At 39.2% G+C, this 13327-nt stretch overlaps 1 protein-coding gene across 1 annotated transcript in view; it reads left to right on the top strand.

Annotated features, from left to right (window-relative positions):
* gask1a (golgi associated kinase 1A) overlaps positions 1-13327 on the top strand; it is a 38043-nt gene that overhangs the window by 7995 nt on the left and 16721 nt on the right. The window lies entirely within an intron of this gene.

Genomic DNA, 13327 nt, shown 5'->3' with positions numbered 1-13327 from the left:
CCAAATTTTGTGTATTTCTTGTGTGTCAGCAAATGACTTTGAAACGTCAGGCTTGGTTTTCTTTTGGCCACCACTTCAGCAAATGTTCCCGCTCATGCTGCACCTTCCTCTTAGGAGAAAGGAATGTGCAATTGGGAACAGATTCAACCACATGTGCACTCCCACTGCAGCCATATGGAGAGAGGTTTTTTTGTGCCACGGAGTAATTACTTTCAGAGCTATGATCTGATGTCTGGGCTTCATTCTACACACACACAGATGAGGAACATAAAGCGCTGCATCCTGTATTCCTTTGCCAAAGGAAAAAAAAAAAATCAAGTCTGTTTACTCAAACAACAAAGCTTTATAACGCAGCTTTTTCATATCAAGGTGAGATTGGTTTTGGCTCTCTGAACACAAAGAGATGTTTTGTGGCTGCCTGCATGCGGTACATATTTTATTCTGAGGTAGCTTTTGGAAAATTGGGAACAAGTCAAGGGCAGTGGAAAATGTTTTTGAATAACTGAGAAATGCCCCTCCAAAGAAATAAAGGAGCAGGACAAATAATAGCTTAGTCACCACATAAGTGCTTTAATTCTTCAGTAAAGCTCTGAAGAGTTGCAAAGACTGGTAAATGGTCACTTACATCACTCATGAGTAGTCCAATTATTACTGTCCTATCAGTGACATTAGTAAATCATCGGCATCGCAGTCTTGGAAGACCATAGATTTCTTGTGCCTAAGAGTTAGGTATTAAGGCCCAGACACACTAAGCCGACATCAGAGAACTAGCGGCGATGAAGGCCGACTGTTACGTCGCTTCACGTTGCCTTTGTCTTGGCCGACAAGTTGCATTTGAACACACCGTCTACACTACTGGTAATTTCCAAATCCTATTGTAAATGTTTGTAGGTTTAAATCCACTGCATTGTCCTGTGTGAGTTAACTGGTTAAATATCAGAATAAGAATTATTTACCAGGTGCCGTTTACAGTAAAGTCTTGAATCTAGCTTGGTCTTGAGAAAGGATTCATCACGCATCTACTTCTGTTTGAGCCCATTTTAGACTCTCACGCTCGACTGTGCACTTGGACTCCTCATTTCATTCCTTCAACTGTACATTTATTTTTTAAAGGCACATTTGGTAATCTGTTGCCTTCATCAACGTCTAATGGTGGCCGTTAGTACTGGGACTGCTGGCAGTGATCTCATGCCAGGGGAAAAGCACGACATTTTATTCCAACACACAGTCCAGGCTGGAACAGAAATCTCAGTATTAAGTCATTTTTGAGCAATTCATGTTAACTTCTGTTATGATCATTTTGTGCCATGGTGCAGACAGTAAAACTGAGGTGCTCGTGAGTTGTATGGCAATTGGGGCTGTCAGTGGATTAAAATATTTAATCACAATTAATCGCGTGTACCTTAAAGGGAGATTTGTCAAATATTTAATACTCTTATCAACATTGGAGTGGGCAAATATGCTTGTGTTGTGCAAATGTATGTATATATTTAATATTGGAAATCAATGAACAACACAAAACAAGGACAAATATTGTCCAGAAACCCTCACAGGTACTGCATTTAGCATAAAACAATATGCTCAAATCAAGCTGCAGCCCAACAGGCAACAACAGCTGTCAGTGTGTCAGTGTGCTGACTTGACTATGACTTGCCCCAAACTGCATGTGATTATCATAAAGTGGGCATGTCTGTAAAGGGGAGACTCGTGGGTACCCATAGAACCCATTTTCATTCACATATCTTGAGGTCAGAGGTCAAGGGACCCTTTTGAAAATGGCCATGCCAGTTTTTCCTCGCCAAAATTTAGCGCAAGTTTGGAGCGTTATTTAACCTCCTTCACGACATGCTAGTATGACATGGTTGGTACCAATGGATTCATTAGGTTTTTTTAGTTTCATAGGATACCACTCCAGCTTTAAAACTGAGCTTGCTACAACCTAAAAATCACAAGTTGTATTATTGCATTAAAGAAATTAGTGGCGTTAAAACAAATGTGTTAACGTGTTATTATTAACTTTGACAGCCCTAATGGCAATGCATCCCAAGCTGGATGCTCATGTACAATAACAAAACGACTCATTGTCTCCAGTTATCTCTCAGCGCTGCTGTCACTCGCAGACATACAGACTAACATACATGTTTATGTATGCTGACAAATATTGAATGTGCAAAGCATGCAGGGAGTACACACACAGCATAGGATGCACAAACACAGATACACACCAGTTGACCAGCTGAGCTTGTCAGCAGAAGATTTTCCAGACTGCCCGCTGTCACACTCAAGCTGCTCAACTGACGCATGATGGCGGTCAGGTCACCGTATAGACAGAACACACACACACACACAACAGTCACAATGACTGACAATGGATGGCGGCTGCCGCCACACAAACCAAACAGAAAAAGACATTTCTAGTAGGGGTGGGACAAAAATACGTGACATTCTTGACTTGCAAAATTATCGTTTAAATTGACAAACATCATATGTGTGATTCATTAAGAAAGTACCATAGATTTAAAGAATGTAAGAGTGATCAAAACCTGATCTTCAATGTACAGCAGTACAGTACAGCAGAGCATTGAAAAAAGCACTTCGTTTAGAAGACGTAACCCTCTGTCTCCAAAGATTGCTCTTCATTAGAAACATTTAACCTTCCTCACAAGGAACATCCTCGGCTGATTTAATCCACGTCAAATTTCACCTTGGGTAATTTCATCCGATGGCTGCTTTCCAGAAGAGAAAGTTGCTGACTGGAGAGCAGGACGGAGGACTGCTCTCATTTCACTCAACAGGAAAGGCAGTGTAAGGTGTCTTCACTGTGGAAATCATTAGATATACTGTACGATTATTCACAGGACAGTACTGAAATACATAAATCATTGTGCACTATATATGAATACATCTGGTAGCACGCACTATACTCTATGCTTTCATACTGTATGCTTACCAATGCATTAACTTGTCCACATGTTAACTGCCTACATGCATCATTTCCAGCTGTGTGAACATTCAATCCTGCGTGTGCTCATATCATATCGGTTCTTATTACTTCAGCTATTCCACAACTCATTGATGTGCTCATCTGCCTCAGGCATGTTTGCCCTTGGGCTATAGAACATTAACGCCTCCTCCCTTTTTTCCACCGTATATATTGATACCGCATCCTCTTGTCTTCTATAGCTGCAAATTTGAAAAGTAGAGTTCTGAGCCGTGTCATTGGGGTCCGACCTTGAAATGCATTGCGCTTTTCATGCCTGGCGCTGAATGCGTGGTGCAAAGGTGCAACTAAACGTTATATAGTTCTCAAAGTAATGGCAGTTGACCTTAAAGCCACCACACAAATAATGCCCTTTTTCTCTATATATTGCAAAACCTATATTGAAAATACGGACATTTAAAAATGAGGACATAATCTTTCATCATCACCTACTCTTCCTTTGGCTGCAGTGCTCTCATTATTTTCGATGTAGAAAACAGTGGATGATATCGGGCTCTCTGGATAGCACGACTCATTTATTTTTCATCTTTCATGTGTTGTCATCATCCTCAGACTCAAACACGGCAGAAAACCAATTGAGAAGTTACATGTGCATTCGACGTCCTGGCACATCACTTTGCTTTAGTTGCTTTGCTTTTGCATTTGTTTTATCTTTCTTACATCCTTTCCCCTGTGCTCCTCTCTGTACTCGCCGTGTGTGTGTGTGTGTGTGTATGCTTGTACATCTATCTTTGTGAGGACCCTATTTGAGTTTTAGTCCTGCAGAGTGAGGACATGTTGGCCGGTCCTCATTTCTTCAAAGGTCTGTTTGAGGGTTCAGATTAGAGTTATTTTAGGGTAAGGGTTGGGATTAGGCATTTATTTGTGATGGTTAGGGTTAGGGTAAGGGACTAGGGGAAGCATTATGCCAATGAGGGTCCTCACAGAGATAGTACAGGGATGTGTGTGTGTGTCCCTCAGCTGTCAACACCAGCCTGTCTTTTGAGAGGGAACCTTAATGAAACCAGTCAGATCCTCTCTCTGTCACACACACACACACACACACACCTGCTTAGATTTGCTTTTGCTCTCCTTTACTTCTTATCTCTTCCCTCTTTCCCCCCTTTTGTTCACATAGTAAATTAAATTCATGTTTTTTATCTTAAAAAGAAAACAGCATACCGGGCATACTGTAAAATGAACCGTGTGGTTTACTGATTTCACCTTGTTGACTGCCATCCATCGTCAAATAAAATGGCATTCACCGATGGCAGTGGCCAATGTTTATCTGTTGTGTTGCATCAATTTTGTGCCGGCTAAATGTTGTGTTGGTTATTTGCGGTCGGTCTCGGGAAACAGTAACCAGCTGCTGATTCAGAGGAGAAAGACACTGGCTGGACACGACTCTGGCATGATGGCGGGCGTTGTGCAGCACATGTGGTTTATTCACAAATAAAAGTGACAGAAAAAGTCGGCCGTGTGGGAGGATTACACTGTCTCGGAGAAAGATCAGCGACAAGAAGGTTACGTTCAATGACAAATTAAACAGTAAAACAATGGCTTACAAGATGTCTTAAAAACAATAACTGCTGTCTTGACCATGACATTTGTTCTGCCGACTGGGTTGAATCAGCAGCTTTAAATAGTTATTTGAAAGTCAATAATGTAAATATATGCTCCTTAACATTATAATCGTTATTTTCATCAACCGCCAATTTTAAGCTACTATTATTTGATTCTAGTGAAGCCTGGCCATCTCAAACAAAATAATACCCAGAAGTAACCTTTTTTGCATGCGGACAGCCCCGCTATAGACATTAGTCGGCAGTGTCTGCATAATATACGGTATACACCATACATTACATATCAACTTACACTTCATTGTGTAACCCATGACAAATACCCTTGAACCTTATAACCTTGTATTACTCCCACTATTCTACTCCAGTATAATCATGTGTACATGCACACCTGAAGACCTTGGAAGAAGGGAAAATGAAACTAGTGAAAAAGAGATTTAGAAAAAGGAAATAAATAAGTTAATAAATACATAAACAGACAGTGTATAGATGTACATTATATGTGTGCAAGTACATGTGCAGATTACTGTGGGTGCTTTGGTGCATGCATGTCTGTGCAGATATAAGTCAGTGTTAAGGCCGTGTATTGGCAAGAATCTGGCGATACGATACGTATCACCATACAGGGGTTACATAGGTTACATATAGGGATTCAATATATTGTGATATAGTGCAATACTGTAAGAAAGGCAATATATTGCGATATAGAAAATCTAATTTTAGGAAAACTGTCATAGTATAAAGAATACACTATCATATGCATAAAGTCTGAGTAAAAAAAAAAAAAAAAGTACTTTTTTAATACAATCAGAACATGTGGGATCTTCATCAGTCTTCATGAAGCAATTTCTCTGTCTAGCAATCCACGTTCCATTCAAACACTACTGAAGGTCAAACTGTTGTTTTATTTCGGTAAAATTGTGTACACTTTGATTTAAATGTATTGTAGATCAGAAGTATTATATTCATGAGGATAGAAATACTAAATTACACGTGTTTTACAATCTATTCTGTAACTCTATACATTTACATAGCAGAGAAAACTGAGGTCAGAAACAGAAATGTTGTTTACTGATGCGTAATACAGCAGAAAGTCGGGTTAACACCATATGAAGGATAAGAAGTTGATATGAGGGCATCAGGGAGCTGTGAGCTGATGTTAACACACTGCGGTTAGAATGAGCAGTTAGTCAAGATTGGCTTAATAGAGCCATCAAAGCTGGAATTGTGTTTGAAATGTATGAGGTCAGAAGGTCTCTGTCTGCGCTATAGCTTCAATTACTAGCTAGCACACACACACACACACAATGAATATGCACATACCATTCACCCACAAACACACACACACACACACACACACACACAATCCTTGCTTTAGCAAAGAACATCTCTCCAACTGGATTTAATCGGGTCAGTTCTCACCCTTTTCTTGCTCAGTCACACAATCTCAGTATTTTTGTACAGAAATATAGAGATGAAAGATGCTCTCCACCTCACCATTTTGAACTCTGGAAGAATGTATGGAGTCCTCTTTCTTGTTAGTAAAGCACAGTGACTTTGTTGTAGCTGTGTAATGCCAACTACAGCACAGATGGAATGCTCTCCCAAACTAATGGCTAGTTTCCAGTTGTTGTTGTTGTTGTTATGAAAACCTCCATCTGTTTAGCACCTTAAAGTTCCCTCTGACAGGATTCTGTCAGAGTTTAATACCGTTTTTTTTTTAGTTAACATGCTTCTCTGTTATGGTGTTTCTCCTATGGTTGTTTGCCCTTCCTACACTGATAAAAGGTCACATATAATGAGATGGTGCAGTGAGACGGGTTTCTGCCTCAGACATCCTCACCTCACCTCTTTCTCCTGAGGCTAGCTGCAGCACCTGTTGCATGTCTCAACCCAATACTGCATACCTCCCCTGCAGCTTTCAGCTGGGACAGAAGGAAAGGAGGGATATTAAAAGAGAAAGAAGAGGATAGAAAGAGCTGTGAGACACATAGTCAGACACTTGACCTACATATATGTATATATGTAGGTCAAGTGTATATACTGTATATATATATATATAGGGCTGGCAAAGTTAACACGATAATAACACGTTAGCGCTAATTCGTTTTAACGCCTCTAATTTCTTTAACGCAACTTTTTTTTTACCTCTTAAAAAATCCGATGGCCGCTATATGATATTTTGGAGAGTGAAAGTGCTGATATCATATGAAACTAGGAAACTTGAGGAATCCATTGGTACCAACCGTGTCATACTAGCATGTTGCAAAGGAGGCTAAATAACGCTCCAAACTTGTACTAAATTTTGGCGAAGAAAAACTGTCATGGCCATTTCCCAAAGGGTTCCCTTGACCTCTGACCTCAAGATATGTGAATGAAAACAGGTTCTATGGGTACCCAGGAGTCTCCCCTTTACAGACATGCCCACTTTATGATAATCACATGCAGTTTGGGGCAAGTCATAGTCAAGTCAGCACACTGACACACTGACAGCTGTTGTTGCCTGTTGGTCTGCAGTTTGCCATGTTATGACTTGAGCATATTTTTTTGCTAAATGCAGTACCTGTGAGGGTTTCTGGACAATATTTGTCATTGTTTTGTGTTGTTAATTAATTTCCAATGATAAATATATACATACATTTGCATAAAGCAGCATATTTGCCCACTCCCATGTTGACAAGAGTATTAAATACTTGACAAATCTCCCTTTGAGGTACATTTTGAACAGATAAGATAGATGTTGTCAGAGCTGCACAGTGAGAAGACTGGAGCTAGACAGAGAGGGGGGGAACAAAGGCACAAATAGCCAAACTGTCAGAGAGAAGGAGAATTTGGAGAGATAACAAGAGGAAAATATCTTTAACCTGCCAGTAATAATGTCATTTTTCTTTTTGAAAGAACACAGAACATGTTACAATAACTTAGACTCTCTGTAACCTTGAGTCTTTAAAGGAAACAGAAAGCCCTGGTGTGTGTGTATTTACCCACATACTGGTGTTTATATGATGTGGTTTCACTGTGTATTTATTCTGTAGGTCAATGTGCATGAAAGCATATAGTGAAAACACAAGAAGACTCCAGCCAACCACATCACATGAAACATATACAGTGTGTGTTTCCTTCTGTGAGCGTGTCTCCAGCTGCGTTCATGTCTCTCTGTTGACCTTTTACTAAGGCCTGGCTGTGTGTTTTCTGTGGAGAGTATCAACAACACACTCTCATGGTGACACATTCACACAAAACCGTGCATGCTTGGATGCTAATTAGCGATGCTCAGCCAAAACTAGTGAGGGAGATGTAGGTTGAGAGGAGGGACGGCAGGCCGCTGGGAAAACAAGTGATGCGGTAACACATTAATATTTAGTGACTCATGTATTTGCTTTTGTGATAATATCATGTCAGGTCTCAACACGGACCGAGTTATTTGTTTTATTATTAACATGTTGAATCTGGGTGAGAATCAGTGCAGTGTGCAGCAGTGGATTCATGTAACGTGTGAGAGAGTTGTTGCAGCAGCCTTAAAGGTCCCATATCATGCTCATTTCAGGTTCATACTTGTATTTTGTGTTTCTACTAGAACATGTTTACATGATTTAATGTTAAAAAAAAACGTTATTTTCCTCATACTGTCAGCCTGAATATACATGTATCTACCCTCTGTCTGAAAAACTCTGTTTTAGCGCATTTTGACGGAATTGCTAGGAAATTGCAACAGAATTGCGTTGCTAGGCAACAGCTTGGGTCCATGTGTACTTCCTGTCAGCTGATGACATTCACATACACTTTCTAAAACTTTTTCCCTTCTTCCAAGGTCTTCAGGTGTGCATGTACACATGATTATACTGGAGTTGAATAGTGGGAGTAATACAAGGTTACAAGGTTCAAGGGTATTTGTCATGGGTTACACAATGAAGTGTAAGTTGATATGTAATATATGGTGTATACCGTATACTATTCAGACACTGCCGACTTATGTCTATACAGGGGCTGTCCGCATGCAAAAAAGGTTTCTTCTGGGTATAATTTTGTTTGAGAAGGCCAGGCTTCATTAGTATCAAGTAATAGTAACTTAAAAATGGCGGTTAATGAAAATAACGAGGAGCATATATTTACATTATTGACTTTTAAGTAACTATTTAAAGCTGCTGAAGAAAAATGTTGCTTCCTGCTAACCACGGACACATTGAATGTCGACGTTTCTGAACCAAAACTACGTTTCATATCAGCCTCGTATCACGCTTGAAAAAACGCACAATGCCACGTGGTTAACGTTGTGAAACGATTGGTTACAACAAAACTAGTTGGTTAAGGTTAGAAAAAAGATCATGGTTTGTGTTCAAATAATACTGTAACATAACAACGTGACAACGCAACAAAACCGCCATAGTTAGGTTTAGGAAGAACAACATGGTTGGACTTAAAACTACTACGTTTGTACAGAGAAAATGAAACGTTGTGAACATGGGACACGAACGAACAGCAGATTGTGATGTGAAAGTGAAACTTAACGCACGGGACTCTAACAGCGATCTCCTAGATGAAAGCCTTGTGTTTGTTGGACCCGCCCACTCGGCGTGTCTCTTTTTGCTATTTAAACTACGCCGCTTCCTCTGACCGAATGCAAAAACGTCGACATTCAACGTATCCCCGGTTTGCTGAAACGTCCAATGCCAACATTTCTTCCTGGCGACTGGGCTGGCTGATTATTTTCTTTATCAATCAAATGGAAAAAATGGCATTTACAATTTCTCTGAGGCCACTGTAATTTCTTTAATATGCTTCTTACTGTCTAAAGCAGACCTGGGCATTATACAGCCCGGGAGCCAGAAGTGGCCCTTGTGATGGTTCTGCCCTGGCCTGGGAGGTCTCAGACAAACCACACAATATTACTTACGAAGCTAAAAAAAAACAGTAAAGAAAATAGCTTTTATTTTTAAACGGTCGTGTATCGTGCTTCTTCCTGTCACACTTGACATTGACGTTAAATAGACGTGAGGAGCGTCACGTCTATAATAAGTCATGGACCGCTAAGTATTTTTTTTCGTGGAGGTTGGCGATGAAGCTGTGTTGCTTATTTTGCGACGAACACGTGGCTGTATTCAAAGACTGCAACTTGAACCGCCACTTTGAGACAAAACATACGGAAAAATACAGAAACCCATGTTGAGATGAGAAGGCGAGGACAGCCGAGGGATTGCTAGTTAAGCTACAAAAGCAGCAAGGACTTTTTTTACAAAGCTGCATGCAACGAAAGAATGAAATTTAAGTGTTAATGTTAAGTTATATATTAAGTTTTGTTAATGGAAACATTACTACCCAAAACAGTCAGTCCTCGACAGTTCAAATACTGCTGCATACATTTTAATTTATTTTTAATAATATGCTGTTTGGGAGTGATTTTCAGTGTAATAAATGCTAAAAAATATGTTTTCTATGATTTAATCTTCAATTCAATTCAATTTATTTTTATATAGCGTCAAATCTTGTGATAAAAGGTTACGTCTGACAGAATTTGTTTGGCCTTCGGCAACAATCTGGATTTCTCATGTGGCCGCCCCAGGAAAAATAATTACCCACCTCTGGTCTATAGCCTTGAGATAATCCATTTACTGTCAAAGAAACACAACAAATCATCACATTTGACAAGCTAGAACCAGCATTTTTCTGGCATTTTTCTGCTTGAAAAATGACTGAAACAATGAATTATTTAAAAAAAACATTGGCCAGTTCATTTTTTGTCCATTGACTAATTGATTAACCCACTAATCGTTGCATATCTAATGTCCTTACAATAATAGGCAAACAAATATGACTGTTAACTTCTCCCTCATGCTCACTGGAGTGAGGCAGAGGCAGGCAATCTTGCAGATCTGCTGTGAAATCCAACCCAGTGCCGTGAAATATAACAAGCCATTTAGAGGTCGACAGAGGCTGCCAACCCTCTCAGCAATGATCCCATTTATTTAGTGTAATTCACAAAAGCCTCACACTAAACGCAACAATGATTCAGTGACATTCAATTGCTCCGTGTAGCACCTTTGATCGATTGTGGACTGATTAGTATTCATTGTGAACCCTCCACAAAGCACTGTTAGTAGACGTCCACCTTGTGCTATCCTTCATCGCCACTGCAGCACTATACTCACTGTAGCATATTAAAAAATGGTGTTTCTACAGACATTGGGGCCCTACTCATTATGTATATATAAGTATGTCAGGCTCTCTCAGTACTTAAGCTGACAGCGCAGGGAGCCTGGATCAGGGCATTCCAGTCCAGGGGCAGAATAATGGGATCCTTTCACAGGTGGAGGGATCTGGGAATGTTGTTAACGGCACTGAGATGGGGAAGACGTCTCAAGGGTCTGAAACATTCCTCCACTATGCGTTCACCTAAATGGAGGAAAAGAGAGGAGGACAGAGAGTGAGAGAGCAGGGATCTGGGTCATCCTGGTGAGAAATGAAGCCTTTCACCTAGATGCCTTTACTTACTGTATGGATATAAAAGCAGGGCATTGAAATAGAGCGCACACTGTTTGCTTCAGGTTTCAGTTGCTCATGTCGTTTGGGCACGATTCCAATTTGTTGGAATGAAAGGAAGCTTCGTTATAGGGATAGATGCGTTCTCTATTGCTGTTTATTTTTCCACTGGACATGAAGTGTGGGCCACCCTGTCTGTAGGGGGGCTGCCAGTCAGCCTCGGACAATTTTCAATTCAATTCTGTTTATTTTGATACAGTGTCAAATCATAACAGAAGTTACCTCAAAACGCTTTTCATATAGAGCAGGTCTAGACTGGACTCTATAATTTAGAGACCCAACAAGAGAACCCCCAATGAGCATGCACTCGGTGCGACAGTGGCAAAAAAACGGGTAGAAACCTCGGGAGAACCAGACTCTGGGTGGGCGGCCATCTGCCTTGACCACAGCAATAATAATAACAGGTATAAGTAGTAATACATGTAATACAATGATAATAAAATATCAGTAATAATAGAAATATGACTACTACTGATAATAATATCAGTAATAGTAGCAGCAATAATAATAGAAATAGGACTACTACTACTAATAATAATATTAGTAACAGTAGCAGTAATCATAATAGAAATATGACTACTACTAATAATAATAATAATAGCAGTAATAGTAGTATTAATAATAATAGAGATATGACTACTACTAATAATAGTAGCAGTAACAGTAGCAGTAATAATAATAGAAATATGACTACTACTACTAATAATAATATCAGTAACAGTAGCAGTAATCATAATAGAAATATGACTACTACTACTACTAATAATAGCAGTAATAGTAGTATTAATAATAATAGAGATATGACTACTAATAATAATAGTAGCAGTAACAGTAGCAGTAATAATAATAGAGATATGACTACTACTAATAATAATACCAGTAATAATAATAGAAATATGACTACTACTACTCATAATAATAGTAGTAATAGTAGCAGTAATAATAATAGAAATCTGACTAATAATAATAATAGTAATAGCAGTAATAATAATAGAAATATGACTACTACTAATAATAATATCAGTAATAATAATAGAAATATGTCTATTATTACTAATAATAGCAGTAATAATAGAAATATGACTACAACTAATAATAATAATAACAGTAATAATAGCGGTAATAATAATAGAAATTTGACTACTTATAATAATAATAATAGCAGTAATAGTAGAAACATGACTACTTCTACTACTACTAATAACAGTAATAATAGCTGTAATAATAATAGAAATATAACTGAATGAATATGAATATTTCACACTGTCTATACTAAAGCGCCTTACTTCCGCTTCTGCTCCTGTCATAATTACTATGGTCGCTAGTGGTGATCTACCATGTGAATAGATGATAAAAACCTACTAGTGGGTGTAGTAGGCCCCTATTGACCCACATCTATGGGGCTTATAGCGACTGATAACGCCTATTTAATAGCCTGGGGGGAATATGATCTGTTTTTTCTAGTGCTTGTCAGTACATGTACACTGGTCTAGTATAATTTTATTTGCAGTCTCTGTTCAGATGTTTGGGGTCTCATAAAATAAGTGTTGCTATGGAGGCTTCTTCCAACACAAACCCTGGAATACTCAACAATAAATCTCGCCAAGACTTTATTCTGGTTTTATTATTGGATGTTTCATAGAGCTACCATTTTGCTGCCTCTGTTCAAAGGTATCAAATGGAAGGAGTTCATAATATGTCAGCCTGAGTCCACAGTAAATAAAGGGCCAGCATTTTGAATTCCTGAAGCAAAATCACTTTTATGGAGCCTTCAGTGAGTGTACAGTACGCCGTATTGGGCCAGTGACAGGGTGTTGTGTGTGTGTAGGTGTTTGTGTGTGTGTGTGAAATATGGCTTTTTCCTCTTGCTGTGCATTGCGTGCAGGAAGCAGCACTGAATTATGGGCACACCGCTATTGGTCTCAGCTGGATAAGTCCAATTCTGCTGTAAGCTACTGGAAACACAGAGCCGGCCGACGCAAGCTTTATATTCTTGCCGCTTACATATTCAGATTTGTGCAGCATAAACAGGATGTTTCAGCTCTGCTCCCTCTTTGTCACCTAAATCCCTGCTTTTCTGTCTCATTTCCATTTTGGGTAATAAACACTCAAAGGTCACACATCCCTATTGTGATGATGTCACAGAACAGAATGATGTGCCACAGCACAGTTTGTTTTTCTACTCCCTTGTGTGAATCATGAACACATTTGCTTCCCACATGCTTTGGTT

The sequence above is a fragment of the Sebastes umbrosus genome, chromosome 11 (assembly GCF_015220745.1).
Source record: "Sebastes umbrosus isolate fSebUmb1 chromosome 11, fSebUmb1.pri, whole genome shotgun sequence".
NCBI classification, from domain to species: Eukaryota; Metazoa; Chordata; class Actinopteri; order Perciformes; family Sebastidae; genus Sebastes; species Sebastes umbrosus.
The sequence above is the reverse complement of the archived record's forward strand: the minus strand, read 5'-3'. Positions and strand labels throughout refer to the sequence as shown.